We start from the raw sequence: 14,782 nt of genomic DNA, 5'->3' as shown, positions 1-14,782 counted from the left end.
TAAAATACAATTAGAATAACTGACTATAAAAAAGGAAAAAAGAAATCCCACATTCCACTTCCCTAAAACCCAAGGGTGTATCTCATTGCTGTACACCAAGTATTTCTTTCGTCAATGGCACTTTGACATTTGTTTCCTTTCTGATGATCATTTCTAATTAGCTAAGCTGATGGTTCATAAAAACCCAGCTTTAAGACAAACTCCCTGGCTTCACTCCTACAGAAATTCCGGAGTCACCATTATCAGAAAAACATGGGGCACACTCCAGAGTTCCAGGGCAGTGGGCCGCTGTTCACTGGGCAGCCCATCTGAAAAAAGTTTGTAAAAACTCAGATGTTTCATCAGAAGGCTGTGAAAATTGGGGTTGTCTCTCTAAACAACATAACCCCTAGTGCTGACAGGAGCCCCTAGAGCTGGTGCCAGAGCCGGAGCCGTTGTGAAAATTGTCCAGGGGAGTCAGGATCCCCACCTTGGAGAGCAGGAGCTGACTCGGCTCCCTGTCTGCCTGGCCCAGGGGCATCTGGGAAACTTGTTGGCCACCCTGCCTCTTAGAAGGGCCTGTCGCCCGTTGGAAATTTACTCCAGGGGGCCAGGCAGACAGAGGAGCAGAAGGACTCATGTGTGTGAGTACTTGCGAACCTCGATGGACAGTGTTTGTATCTTCCTGGGGCGCGGAGGGCTCCGTAAATCAAGCCTTTCTCTCTTTGCCAGCCTTGCTAGTGTGTGCTGAGTCCTCTACTCAGAGGCAAGTTGAAACAGTGCGGAGACTTTGGCAAAGGCCTTCTGCCCCCCTCTCGAGCTCCCCGTTTTAATGAAACAATTCTAGGGTGAGGTTGGCCCTAGGAGTTATTTCTCTGACTCATCTTCCCTTTGCTCTTTTCACACACTCAGAATGCAAAGGACTCGGAGTACCTCATAGCCCTGGGCAGAGAGAGGCCAGGGTTGGGGCAGAGCCCTGCTGGGGCCCACTCCCAAGGCTGAGAGACAAACAGGGAGGTGTCTTTCCCAAACCGATTTCTGTCATCACCCCAAGCTATTTGGGGACACCATTGCCACACACCTCACGAAGAAGCTCAAACTGGTTCTAACTCTCAGAGGTGGAATTAGGCCTACTTAACCGCCATGTGCACAGCTGACAGGGAATTAGCTAAGGAAGGAGAGAGGGGGCTGCTTTGGCATCTGTCCTTTTATTGGGAAAGGGATAAGGGGGATCCTTCCTGCATCTTCAGAGGCTTGGACTGACATGAGAGACACCCTGGCCCAGAAAAGCAGCTGGACTCTCTCGGCGTCTTGTCCAGGCTTTGCGTCTGATCATGTGATTCAGCAAAAATTGCTCTGTGGACACAGAGGGTGCAAAGATGATAAGGACGTGGTACACACCTGCAAGGAGCTCACAGTTAGCGGGAGAGGCAGACATAGGCAGCCTCAATGTGACGGCAAGTGCCAAGGCAAAGTTATGTGTGGAGGACACAGGCAGTAACACACACTCCCCCCTACACATGTCCACACTGGTGCACACACATGCTCACTCAGAACATGAGCCCTGTATCGTGATATACCCCCATTGGTGACTGGAAGAGCAGGAACATGGGAGGCGGAGCAGGAGAAGCCCTGGCAGCGCTGAGCATGGGAGAGTTTGCACTAAAGCCACCTTTGTTCCGCCACCTTCTAGAACGCGCTCTCACTCCTGAAAGGTCACAAGCTGTGGCTCACTCAGTCCGAAACAAACCATCAAGCGTACAGATCCTGTAAGGTGCACAGCTCAGCGGACCTGTCCTCTCCCTTCCTAGAGAACAGCGACACCAGGATGTCAGCTCTCTGGGCTGCAGGATTCCCAAATTCCCTGCCCTCCTTGGCTGACCTTGAACCCTGCCTTTCTGTACCCTGGGAGCTCTTTGAATAAAATGTAGAAATGGGGTTCTCTTGGAAAGCACATTTGGAGTATTAAGATGATAGTGCCAGGTAGCATTCATTCATTCATTTGTTCATGCATTATGTCTGCATCTCACAATTATATCCAAATGCATATTATGTGTTAATGTTGGTGCAAACGTGGTGTGTGTGTAGGAGACAAAGATCAATACAATGTGCCTGCCCTCAAGGAGTTTGCCCTTAATGTGAGACTTGAGTTAATCAATGAACAAACATCCAAGGAGGAATGACATAGATGCACAACTAAAAATATATCAGTAGAATTTCTAGCAACAAGCCTGCCTACACTGGTGTGGGCTTCCCCCCTATTTTGTCTGCACATAGAAATGCCAGCTAAACAAAAGAAGGAAAGAAAGAACTCAAACCCAGAGAGAGTGGAAAGTGGGAGCTAATATCATAATGGCCCAACAGGAGTTTATGTCTGCCTGTGGGCCCCAGGTTCCATTGGCATAGGGCATGGCCTGGAGCGGGCATAATTGAATCCCCTCGATAAAGCACAATGACTTGAAAGGTTCCCAGTCCCTGGAAAGGAAACTTCATCTGCCATCTATGGAAGTGGCAAGGAATCTTGACATCCATTTGACACTTTGATGGAGTTCAAAGAAAAAAGTCGTGTATGAGAAGGCCAAATTCCAGGCCTGTGTCATGGGACGGTGTGGTGTCTAGATGTGTGCTGTACGTGCACATGGAAAGTCCAAACCAAGACATCAACATAACATAACACAAGTCCTGAACCCTAGAAATTCCTGTGGCTCCCGTAGAAGCAATTGAAAAGTTGCTTCATAGAGGTACGTAAGCCATAGTAGACGTTTCCTGGGGGGTGGGCGGGGGGGCGGGGGAGGGAATGTTGTGATGAAGATAAGCTCAAAACCAAAGTTTGTAGACCTCATGAAGAAACAAACAACCGTGGGGTGAGCGAGTGTACATGGACCTTAAGTAAATGCAGCAAATAGACTTAGCACCTCAATACCCAGAGACAATGACACAATTCAAATGAGATTATAATATATGGATGTTTAAACGGACTAGACAGGTAAGCGAAGAAATAAAAGCTACAAAGGCCGTGGAAGAGGGTTTGGAAATGGAAAAGCAAATCCGATAAAGAACTGCATCATGCTTTTACAAGTGAGAAACATGGTCACTGAAAATGAACAGCTCAATAGATGGGTTCCATGGCAGATGTGTGTGGTTCAACCGCCTAGGAGCAGAGTGCAGCGCTATTTTGAAAGTTGAGCATTCACACCGGCTACCTCTCAGCAAATCCATTTCTTGGAACAAAACCCAGTAAAGCCAAGAGACATGAATAATGGTATTTACAGTAGTGCTGCTCACAATTGCACAGACTTGGAGACAGCCCAAAACGCTGCTGACAGAACTGTGGATAAATAAACTGAGAGTCACACAATGACACAACGGAACGTTATAGAGCAGTCAAAACAAATGAATCACGGCCACATGCAGCAAGATGCGTGACTTTAACATAACCGTGAATGAAAAAGTAAGTCCTGGTAGACTATCTCAGCATAGACTATTTTTATAAGGTTACAAAAACTTTTAAGTTAAAATAAAAAACTGAAAAGTGTGCTTTTAGAAACATAGAAGTTCTTAAAATAGAATATATTGAAATTTAAGTAAAGGACTAATCACAAAATTCAGGGTAGTGGTTACTTTGGAGGAGAGGACGTATTGGGACAAAATGGGGGGGAGCACGTAGGTAGATATAATGTTGTTAACATGCTAGTCCCTTTATTTTTTATGTTATTAATGAATAGATTACCATATATCAGGTTGTGACTAATTGCAGAAAATTATCATTTTTCGATCTGCAATCTTGTCTTCAATTTAAATAAATATAACAATTCTATTTTTATAGCTCCAATTTTTACTACCCTATTTTGGAATAAGGTACACTTATGTGCGATGCTGGAACAAAGGAATTTCATTTCTGGGGTGCTCTTTGTGCTATCCCAGGAATGGCTTCTTTCTCCCGGATTTTGTAAGTGGTGGTGGAAGAGGTTCCACAGAAGTCCTTAACTTTGTTGTTGTTGTTGTTAATCCTCACCTGAGGATATCTCTTCCATTGATTTTTAGAGAGACTGGAAGGGAGGGGGGAGGTAATTTTCCCTGTCCTGAACTCTACCTTTTATTAATATAGCCACTCCAACACTCTTATAATTAGGGTTTGCGTGGCATATATTTTTCCATCCCTTACTTTTAAACTCTTTTTAAAAAAAAAACCACTTTATTGAGATATGGTTGACATACAAAAAGCTTTACATACTTAATGTATACAATGTGATGAGCCTGGAGGTAAGAATATACCCATGAAACCATCGCCACCATGATTTATGCATTAAACATATCCATCACCTCCAAAACTTTCCTCCTGCCCCCTTTATTATTATTACTAGAGGCCCAATGCACGAAATTCGTGCAAGAGTAGGCTTTCCTTCCCCCGGCTGCCGGCACCTGCTTCCCCCTGGCACCCGAGACCCGGGCTTCCCTTGCAGCCCCGGATTTGTCTGGAAGGACAGAAGGACGTCCGGAAGGACATCCGGTCTAATTAGCATATTATGCTTTTATTATTATAGGTTATTATTATTATTATTTTGTGCAAGAACACAAGATAAGATCTACCTTCTTAGCTAATTTAAAATATGCAATACAATATTGTTCTGTATTCTGTGAGGTAAATCTCTAGGCCAGTGATGGCGAACCTTTTGAGCTCGGCGTGTCAGCATTTTGAAAAACCCTAACTTAACTCTGGTGCCGTGTCACATACAGAAATGTTTTGATATTTGCAACCATAGTAAAACAAAGACTTATATTTTTGATGTTTATTTTATATATTTAAATGCCATTTAACAAAGAAAAATCAACCAAAAGAATGAGTTCGCGTGTCACCTCTGACACGCGTGTCCTAGGTTCGCCATCACTGCTCTAGGAGCTATTCATCTTGCAGGAATGCTGGCCTAGACTCTTGGAAAACCACGGATTCGGAGAAGTTAACTTGTCCTGCAGTTTGACTCTCTCCTCGCACAGGCCCAGCAGGCAGGCCCACCCCTGGCTGTGGGTTTGAAAGCCTTTGGCTGCATGGCGCTTTTTTATTTCCAACAAGGGTCTAGCCCGGGGTCATTTCCAGCCCTGAACACCTGGCCAATGGGGACCTGCTCGCTGGTGATGGAGAAGTGGAGGTGATGGTTTGTGGGAGGTGCCTGGGACCAAAGGCAGAGATGGCAGCGAGGCAGGGAGAGGGAGAAGGGAAAAGGAGCCCTGAGCACCCTGGTCTCCTCTCATCCTCTCTGCCACCAAAAGGGAAGTTCCTCCTTTCTGACCAAGTCTTTGGCCGCTGCTCCAGGCAATCAGACGGGGAAGGTGTGCCGTCTCCTGGCTGGGGTGCTGGTCTCATACCCTTGGAGTAAAACAACTGCAGCTCTGGTGACAGGCAACTTCCCAGCCTTCTCCGCACAGCCGGTCACCAATGCTGCAACCAAATCCTGCCACTGCCCAAGGAAGGACTCCCCTGCCACATCCTATCCCCTCCCAGAGGGACCTGTCCAAGCCTGTCGCGGGTTCCCTCTCCTGATGCTACCCGCCAGCCCAGCAGGGGAAGGAGGGGGCAGGCCATGGGCTTCCCGGCCATGGGAAACTGCTTCACTGCTGGTCACAGCCAGGAGGACTGCTGTGGGAAGAGTGGCACTCAGCTCCCGGGGGCGGGGCGGGGCGGGGAAGTCAGCCCTCTCTCCCAGGGGCATTGGCTCTCACTCTCCATGCACCTGGGTTCGCCTCTGACTCACCCATTTTGCCCGAGTGTGAAGATGGGTTTGAGAGAACCTGCGCTGCTCTGCTCTTTCTCAGTAGAGACAGGCCCCAGAAGTGACGAGCCCAGAGCTCCGGGCCAGTGGCCCGAAGATGGACTCAGATGTCTTGCTCCCTCAGCCCCAGGAAGGAGGTGGCCACAGCTGCCTGAGAGGAAGGCGGACTCTGGCTCAGTGCCTTGCACAGGGGCACAAGCTGGGAACAGAGCCCCAAATACAGCTGACCCTTGACCAATGCAGGTGTTAGGGGCACCCATCCCAGGCTGTCAAAATCTGCATAGAACTTTTGACTCCCCCAAAGCTGAACTTTCCTGGTATAGACGAGGAATTGGTTACAGGACCCCTCAGATCAGCAGATGCTCAAGTTCCCTCTCTAAATGGTGTAGATCAATGCATTTACTAGTAGTTGGCCTCTGCATCAGCGGACTCCCAACCACAGATGGAGAACAGTATAGGTTTATATTAAAATAAATCTGGTTTTTTTTGTTGTTGTTGTTGTTAATCCTCACCAGAGGATATTTTTCCCATTGATCTTTTAGAGAGAGTAGAAGGAAGGGGGGGAAAGAGAGAGAGAGAGATGTGAGAAAGACACATGGATTGGTTGCCTCCCTCACACACTCTGACCCGGGCAACCCAGGTATGTGCCCTAGACCAGGAATCAAACCCATGATCCTTCGGTGCACGGGCCAATGCTCTAACCACTTGACAACACTGGCCAGGGCTAAAGGAAATCTGGGTAGAAGTGGATCCACACGGTTCAAGTACATGTTGCTCAAGGGTCCACTGTAGTTTCAGTTATTCCACGTATGGATTCTCTCTCTCACTTCTCACCTTCAGCCTAAACGTTGGGGAAACTGTATGCAAGCCGCTCCCTGGAGACTCTGGGGGAGGCCGTGGGGCTAAATGCAGAAACCCCAGGCAGGCAGGGTCACAGCCTCGGAGCAGGCGCTGGGATGCCAGGACTCGCCCAGCCAGAGAGCTCCCTCCTGCCTCCCTGTGTGGAGCAACCAGGCACCCTGTGCCCTCAAGGTGACCTTGACCTCTGGAGACAGATGTTGGCTCTTCCAGGCAGGACAGAAGGGCATACACCCTTTGCAAGGTTTTTTCTAGGAGGGGAAGCTCTTGTGCTGGGCCAGTCTCAATCTCGCCCCCTGGTGGTCAGAGGGGTTATTTGCAGGGTGGGTGGGTTCAAGAATTGAACCAAATTACTCCCCATATGGGAACTGAACTCCTGTTATTGTCACTACCTAGGGACTACTGCTCTGACCCCACCATGTGGGGCCTCCCAGTGACAAGATGTCATAGCACATTGGCTGACATATTTAATGTATACAACCTGTTGAGTTCTTTCATAAAATAGAGGACCAGTGCATGAAATTTGCACACTGGTAGGTTCCCTAGCAGCTGCCAGATGCCGGCTGGGGCCTCCCTCCCTTCCCCAAGCCAGTCCCGCCCCCTGGTCAAACCCCTGGATGAACTCCCAGTTGAGGGGACAATTTGCATACTATGCTTTTATTATATAGGATAATAACTCCTCCCAATTGTAATCATATGATTCCAGAGTCCATTTCTGTGGAGAAAGCCTTGACCCTGTTATAATGTTGGGCTCTAGCACATTATCTGTGCTCATAACCAGCTTTTTTGAAAGAGTGTAAAAGTCTTGGGTGTCCCAGCTCCATTGCATGAAACCCCTCTGCCTCAGGGGAGAGCCGGATCCTTGTAAACAGTGGGGCCAGCGATGCAAGCCCTGCCCTGCCTCCGGAGCGTCCCTCTAAAGGGCCTGGCCAGCCATCATGTGCCTGAGCCTGGCGCCCTGAAGGCGGGCCTGGAGCAGGACCCGCCAGGGGTGTGGACAGAGCAGGATGGAGTCGAGCGAGATTTAGAGAAAGGGACTTGGAGCTCATTATTGAAGGAGGGTGGGGGACATCAGTGACGGAGAACAGAAGCCACTTCTTCCTGCCGCCGCCTCCCGCCGAATCCTCACTCATTGAGCCGTAAACCCTCGGAGCCCAAAGACCCAGCTCACTGATCAGACTCCGTATATCTCAGCAATATCTGCTGACAATGAGGGATATGTCAGAAACCCTAGGGCAGTGATGGCGAACCTATGACACGCGTGTCAGAGGTGACATGCAAACTCATTCTTTTGGTTGATTTTTCTTTGTTAAATGGCATTTAAATATACAAAATAAATATCAAAAATATAAGTCTTTGTTTTACTATGGTTGCAAATATCAAAAAATTTCTATATGTGACACGGCACCAGAGTTAAGTTAGGGTTTTTCAAAATGCTGACACGCCGAGCTCAAAAGGTTCACCATCACTGTCCTAGGGTAAGACTTCCCTAGGTAACAATATTGCATAGGTAGCACTTAAGAGGCACCTTAAAATATTAACTAATTAGTTAATTAATTCTTCATAGGTATTCTTCCTAAGACAGCCCTTGACTAGCAGGTTTGTCCTTAGTCAAAAGAGCCCCCCCAACCCACCGGCCCAGCTGGCGTGGCTCAGTAGTTGAGCGTCGACCTATGAACCAGAAGGTCAGGGTTCAATTCCCAGTCAGAGCTCGGTCAGGTTGCAGGCTTGATCCCCAGTAGGGGGCATGCAGGAGGCAGCCAAATCAATGATTCTCTCATCATCGATGTTTCTATCTCTCTCCCTCTCCCTTCCTCTCTCTAAAATCAATAGAAGAAAAAATTTTAAAGAGCCCCCCTCCCCTGTATTGAGCCCACATGTGCAGGGCCCACTGGGGAGGGGGGGAGCAGATTCCCTCGACGTGCAGTCATTCAACCCAGCTTGCCTCTTTGGGAGTCAGAACTGCAGGCCTGGGTTGAAGGTCAGGTTCTAGAGCTTCCTCCTTCTATACAGCGGCTGGAAAGATGGAAGGATAGAAAGGTGGACGCCCCTATATTTCTCACCAGTTTTTTTTGGCAGCCCTGGAAGAAACTGTTAAAAGTCACTCCTTGCTTTCTAAAGGATCGTCTTCACTGCCTGCCAACGATTGCATGACCTCCACGCCAAGGCGGAGAGCAAAGAGCTGAGATTGTGGGAGCGATTAATGTCCCCATACAGGGAAATCTCCCCCCCTTTTTTGCATAGGCAGCAGTTCAATAAATAATTAATGCTTGTTAATCTTCTAGCTATTTCTCCCATTGTAAAAAAATTAATTGGTCTTCATCATGTATTGCGTTGTAACCGGGAGGGATTTGGCCCCCAGCCGCCACCTGCTGGAACACGCTCCTCCTGAAGCTCATTGGTGTGTGGCAGTGACACTTGGCAGCCGTGCCCAGCCCCCGGGTTCAGGGCATGAATGAGAGCGCACGGAGCTGCGCAGGCACCTGGGGAGGGAGCGCCGCACACAAACACTGCCTCTTTCTTCCCGGGGCCGGCCGGCAGTGTGCAAGCGCGCTTCCCACATCTCCTCCCTCGCTGCTGACAGCCCGATTTGCAAAAGAGGTTGAGCAAGATTCGCGATGGGGTGGGGGAGCAGCAGCATGTCACTCTGGGCCTCGGATTACAGACAACAAATGCCCTGGGATCTCTTTCTGGCCTTGGCCACTGATCTGTGCCTCAGTTGGCCTGAGCAGGACTATTAGACCCGTGGGAGGTGAGATGAGGAGGGTCAGGGTGGGAGGGAAACACCCTAGGCGGCTCCGTTCCTCCAGCCTCAACTACTACATTTTTCTCTCTTTTTATATCATCAATCAATCATACCACCTCCTCCTCCAGGAAGTTTTTCTAGATTAAACCAGTGTGGCTACCCGCACCCAATGCCTGACTTGCCCTTCCCCCTCAGTGCCCTTAGGTGATTTTCCTAAAGACAAAGTTCTGTCATGATGATTGCTGCCTCCTTTATTTTCTCATATTACTAGAGGCCTGATGCATGAAATTCACACAGGGTAGGGTCCCTAGGCCTGGCCTTCCCACCTCCCTGCCTCCTCCTGCCCTCGCTCCCCCCACCCCACCACCACCACTGGTCACCTGCCATGTTCCGTGCTGCCCCCTGGTGGTCAGCACACGTCATAGTGAGGGATGGAACTCCCACTCTCATGGTGGAATTCCAGAGTGGACAATTTGCATATTAGCTTTTTATATATATAGACTAGAGGCCCAATGCACAAAATTTGTGCAAGGGGCTCAGCCCTCACAGCCCTGGCTGCCTCGGCCCTCGAAGCCCCAGCTTTGTTTGGAAGGTTGTCTGGACGGTCGCTCTGCTGTTTGGTCTAATAGCATGTTAGCTCTTTATTATATAGGATAATACGCCAAGCACTTGTGTGGCTGGGAAGAATCTCAGAGGAGAGAGGAGGCAGTGAGCTGGAGTAGCCAAGAATGAGAGCAGACCTGAGCCAGCACTTGGAATGGTTCCCCCCCCCCCGCCCCCCGAAAAGCCATGCAGCTACATGGGTCCGAGGGACAAGCAGGTGTCAGGGGCTCGCTCAGGTCTGTCCCAGCCCTGCTACCTCTGCTGCTGCTGAGTAATGTCACTTAGCCTCTGCCAGCCCAGCCTCTCATCTGAAAAATGCCTCCCTCGTCCAGCCGGTGTGGGTTACATGGGCTGATGCATGTGGGCAATGTTTGCAGACAGCCGACACTAAGTAAGTATTCGGATCCATTGCTCACATCATGTGTGGTCTTCTCACTCGACTACCTGCCCTAGAACTGGCTTCAGAGACACCTCCCGTGCCCACCTTGCCAGCAGCCTGAATTCCCAGATGCTAACGTACCCCCCTCCTTTCTGCTTTCTCAAGGCAGCTCGGTGACAGAACGCTGTAATGTCGGAGCCAGGACGACCCCAAGGTCAGCCAGCTCCTCGTTTCATGAGTCGGAAAACTGAGGTTGGAAGGACTCATGCAACTGACGAGGGCTTGGGCGGCTGCTCAGCAAAGCTATCTCAGACCGCGTGCCCCGACTCCACCCTGCTTGAGAGGGGTTCCTTAATCAGAGCATGTGTGTGTGTGTGTGTGTGTGTGTGTGTGTGTGCGCGCGCGCGCTTACCTTGTGCCAGGCTCTATGCTAACTAAGCACTGTGCATAGATCACTCATTTAATCCTCATGAAACTCTGTCAGTCAGTACAATCTTTATCCTCACTGGGTAGACGCGATAACTGAGGCCCTAAAGGTCCCCAACAGGAAGTGTCAAAGCCCGGTTCTTTGGTGGTCTCGCTCAGGGGAACGGTGACCACGCGAGAGGATTCTGCTTCTTTGGGGGGATCTTGTTTCTCCCAGGGTATTGGAGGCCTAAGTGCAGGGGAAATGATCCTACCCTAAGGGATGCCGGACCAATGGGCGTGTCATGGCTCACAGAGCACACGCCTCTCCTCATGCTCAGGACACAGAGGAGGACCGTGCGGGGAGGCCGGCAGGAGCGCTTGAACATAGGCATGAGGTTGGGACCGCGAAGGTGTATCCATAGAACAGACAATCAAGTTGGCCAAACGACAGGCCACCACACATGACTTTCTCGTGGCTCTGAGGAAGACTGTGATGAGGAATCAAGAAGCTTCGGGCTAACGCGTGTTTGTACCTCTGGGAGGTCCCGCCACCACAGCATGGCAGGACAGTCACGGGACCACCTTGGGCATATTACCGTGGGCAAGGGCTGGGGAACCTTTGTTCTGCCAAGGGCCCTTTGGATGTTTAGAACATCATTCTCGGGCCATACAAAATGATCAACTTAAAAATTCGCCTGCCATATATGGTCAGACATTTAATTAACTCACCCCTCATGCCTTGGCAGGGCCAGACCAAGGGATTTCAAGAAGACAATTGTCTGCACAGAGGATTAGCTGTTAAAACCTCAATGAGGGTTCACCCTTTCTTTCTAGACTAGAGCATTCTTTCTTAGTCATCAATAATTGGAGTGGGTAATGATTGTTGAATGAGTTCGTGTTCAGCAATTACTTGATGAAAGCTAAATTTAGCTTTCAACCTGAGGTGAGGCTTTGAAGTGTGACCCGATGAAGCTGGGCTCCACGAGCACAAAACAGGTGCAGCCTTGACGTCCAAGCAGGGTCCGGTGCCCAGCCCTGGCCCATTAATCCCAATCCACTCGCACAGAAGGCAACATTAGTGCAATTAGCAGACAGGATTAGGAGGGGTGATCATCCCAGAGAAGTGGGTAATTTGTCTAAAAGGAAAACAGGTCCCACAGGCCCCGAAGGCCCAGCCGGTGGCCTGCACCCTGCTGGCATCTCTGCCCATTCCCAGCACCCGCAGGAAGCCAGGTCTGACCTTGGGCAGATTGCGCAACCCCTCGCGATGAAATTCTTCATCTGTTACCTGAGACCGAGAGCCTTTCGTGATGGACAGGTGGTCTGGCGCAGAGGGAGCAGCTATGGGTTGGAAGCAGGCAACAGGGAATTTAAAACCAGCCTTGTCACCATCGGTGAGATGTGACCTTGACGGAGGAAAGCTCTTCGTTTGAAGCTGTTTCTCTCTCTCTCTCTCTCTCTCCCTCTCTCCCCTAAAGAAGAATGGAGTTGGTGATGGGCGAGAATGTCACAGGATGGCTGTGGTACCTCCCTGGCCTGCAAACATTCTGTTAAACCTGGTCTGAACCCCAGTTCCTTGGCCTGTAAGCGTTCAAAGGCCTTCACATGGTTTCTGTGAATCTGCCTGCCACCAGGTGTGTCTTACCTCTGTTCTGCCCCACATCAACCAGATCTCAGCCCAGCTCCCATTGCCAACTAGAAACTGATGTATATACAAGCACGTTGTGAATGCAGAGAAACAGAATATGGGCAAGGTGGCCATGGAGTCAGTTCATGCACCTCTCAGCCTTTCACCACCCCTCCCCCGTATCCCCTTACAGCAGTTCTCAACCTGTGGGTCTCAAACAATGAAAATACATCCTGCATATCAGATATTTACATGATGATTCATAACAGTAGCAAAATTACAGTTATGAAGTAGCAACAGAAATAATTTTATGGTTGGGGGTCACCACAACATGAGGAACTGTATTAAAGGGTCACGGCATTAGGAAGGTTGAGAATCACTGCTTAGGACAAGGTACAAACATCCCCAGGCACATTCCACCCAAGCCCAGGTGCCCCTAAATATGAGCTTCTATCCCAAAGCACAGATCAAAGTATTTCCCCAACAAGCTAGCCTTCTCCTGCTAGCAGTAGTCGGCAAACTGCAGCTCGCGAGCCACATGTGGCTCTTTGGCCCCTTGAGTGTGGCTCTTCCACAAAATACCACATGCGGGCGCACACATACATTTTGATTGAAACTTCATGGCCCATGCGCAGAAGTCGGTATTTTGTGGAAGAGCCACACTCAAGGGGCCAAAGAGCCACATGTGGCTTGCGAGCCGCAGTTTGCCGATCACTGTGCTAGGGGACAGAAAATTGACCTAATAAAGGAATACACCGTATTGTATCTTAGGTGATGATTTAAGCTTTGAAAAAAATTGAGCAGAGTAGGTGGGACCACAGTGCCTAGAACCTTCGAAACACCGGGCAAACACCAGCCGTATAACTGACATTTTACAGGTACCCCTCCTGAGGCTCAGAGAGGGATCTGACCCGCCCCAGGCCACACAGCTAGCGAAGGCCGAGCCAGGACTCAGAGTCCTTCTTCTTCTGACTCCCACTCTGGCGCTCGCTCCCTGTGCGGAGGGGAGACCAGACCAACTGCTGAAGGAGAGGTCACGCTTAGAGGGGACTCAGCCGCAGCAGAGAAGCTGGTGTCCCCTCCAGGGACTCTGACACCTCCCTCCCACCCGCCCCGCGAGCTGCCTGAACTTGCTGAGCAGGACACTCCGGGCAGCTGATAGCAGCAGAGGCCGGGGCTGGAGGGCCCTGAGGAGGCCTGTCCCGAAAGGAGGCTCCTGCGGAGAGTTCCCACGCTGGGGAGGCTGTCAGGGCGCCAGGGGGAGATGCACCGGCTGGTTTTATGGACTCCTCCTGCGGTTAGGAGACAATGAACAGGAGCGAAGAGGCATGGCCGCCTGCAGCTTGTGGCTGAGCCACAGCCCACGCAGACACGGCCTTCTCCCAGCTGGGACACTGCCCTGAGTGTCCCAGGGTTGTGCGCAGGGCTCCCCTGGCCAGTCCTGCCCAGGGACTGTGTGCAAACAGGCAGGGAACAGGCGTCACGCACACACAGTTTAGAAGGGACCCATCTGGGTTGGCGCTCTGACAGGCTGCGAAGTAGGAGGGAGGGGTTCGTTTCCAGTTCAGGCCTCAGCCCTGTGGGCACTGACTTACTCTGAGACCCCACAGCCCTGCTTCTCCACAGCTGGGCCCGTCTGACTCTCACTGGGAGGCCTCCCCCCGCCCCTGGAATTAATCTGAACAGACGGGGGGGGCAAACACTGAGTTACCCTCGGTACCAGGTACCATTGAGACCAGCCAGTGACCTGCCTGCCACCTGGCTCCTGCTTATACCATGGTGGCTGGCTGTCTCTGTTTCTCTCCACGCCCTAACAACTCGCTACCCTCTAGAACAGCGGTTCTCAACCTGTGGGTCGCGACCCCTTTGGGGGTTGAATGACCCTTTCACAGGGGTCGCCTAAGACCATCGGAAAACACATATATAATTACATATTGTTTTTGTGATTAATCACTATGCTTTAATTATGTTCAATTTGTAACAATGAAATTGGGGGTCACCACAACAAGAGGAACTGTATTAAAGGGTCGTGGCATTAGGAAGGTTGAGAACCACTGCTCTAGAAAGTCCTGATTGCCTGACTGGTGTGGCTCAGTGGTTGAGCGTCGACCTAGGCACCAAGAGGTCATTGGTTCGATTCCCAGTCAGGGCATATGTAGGGGTGTCCATCCCCTTGGAGGGACAATGCCGTGATTCCCTGGGGGGTGGGGAGCTGTCTCCCTGGTGAAACAAACAGGCTTGATGTCCGATGTCCGACCTCCCCTTTGCTTCCTCTCCTCCGTTAATACCTAGCAAACTACGGTAACAGTCGCGTTTTGAAAACCTCCAACCAGTCCTGTGTGTCCCCCTCTCCTCAGAGCCTTTACAGAGGCCAGGGACTGGCTCTTGCATTGAATGACCAACTCTCCTAGGAT

This window comes from Myotis brandtii, unplaced genomic scaffold, assembly GCF_000412655.1.
Source record: "Myotis brandtii unplaced genomic scaffold, ASM41265v1 scaffold170, whole genome shotgun sequence".
In the NCBI taxonomy this organism is placed as follows: Eukaryota; Metazoa; Chordata; class Mammalia; order Chiroptera; family Vespertilionidae; genus Myotis; species Myotis brandtii.
This window is presented reverse-complemented; position numbering follows the sequence as displayed.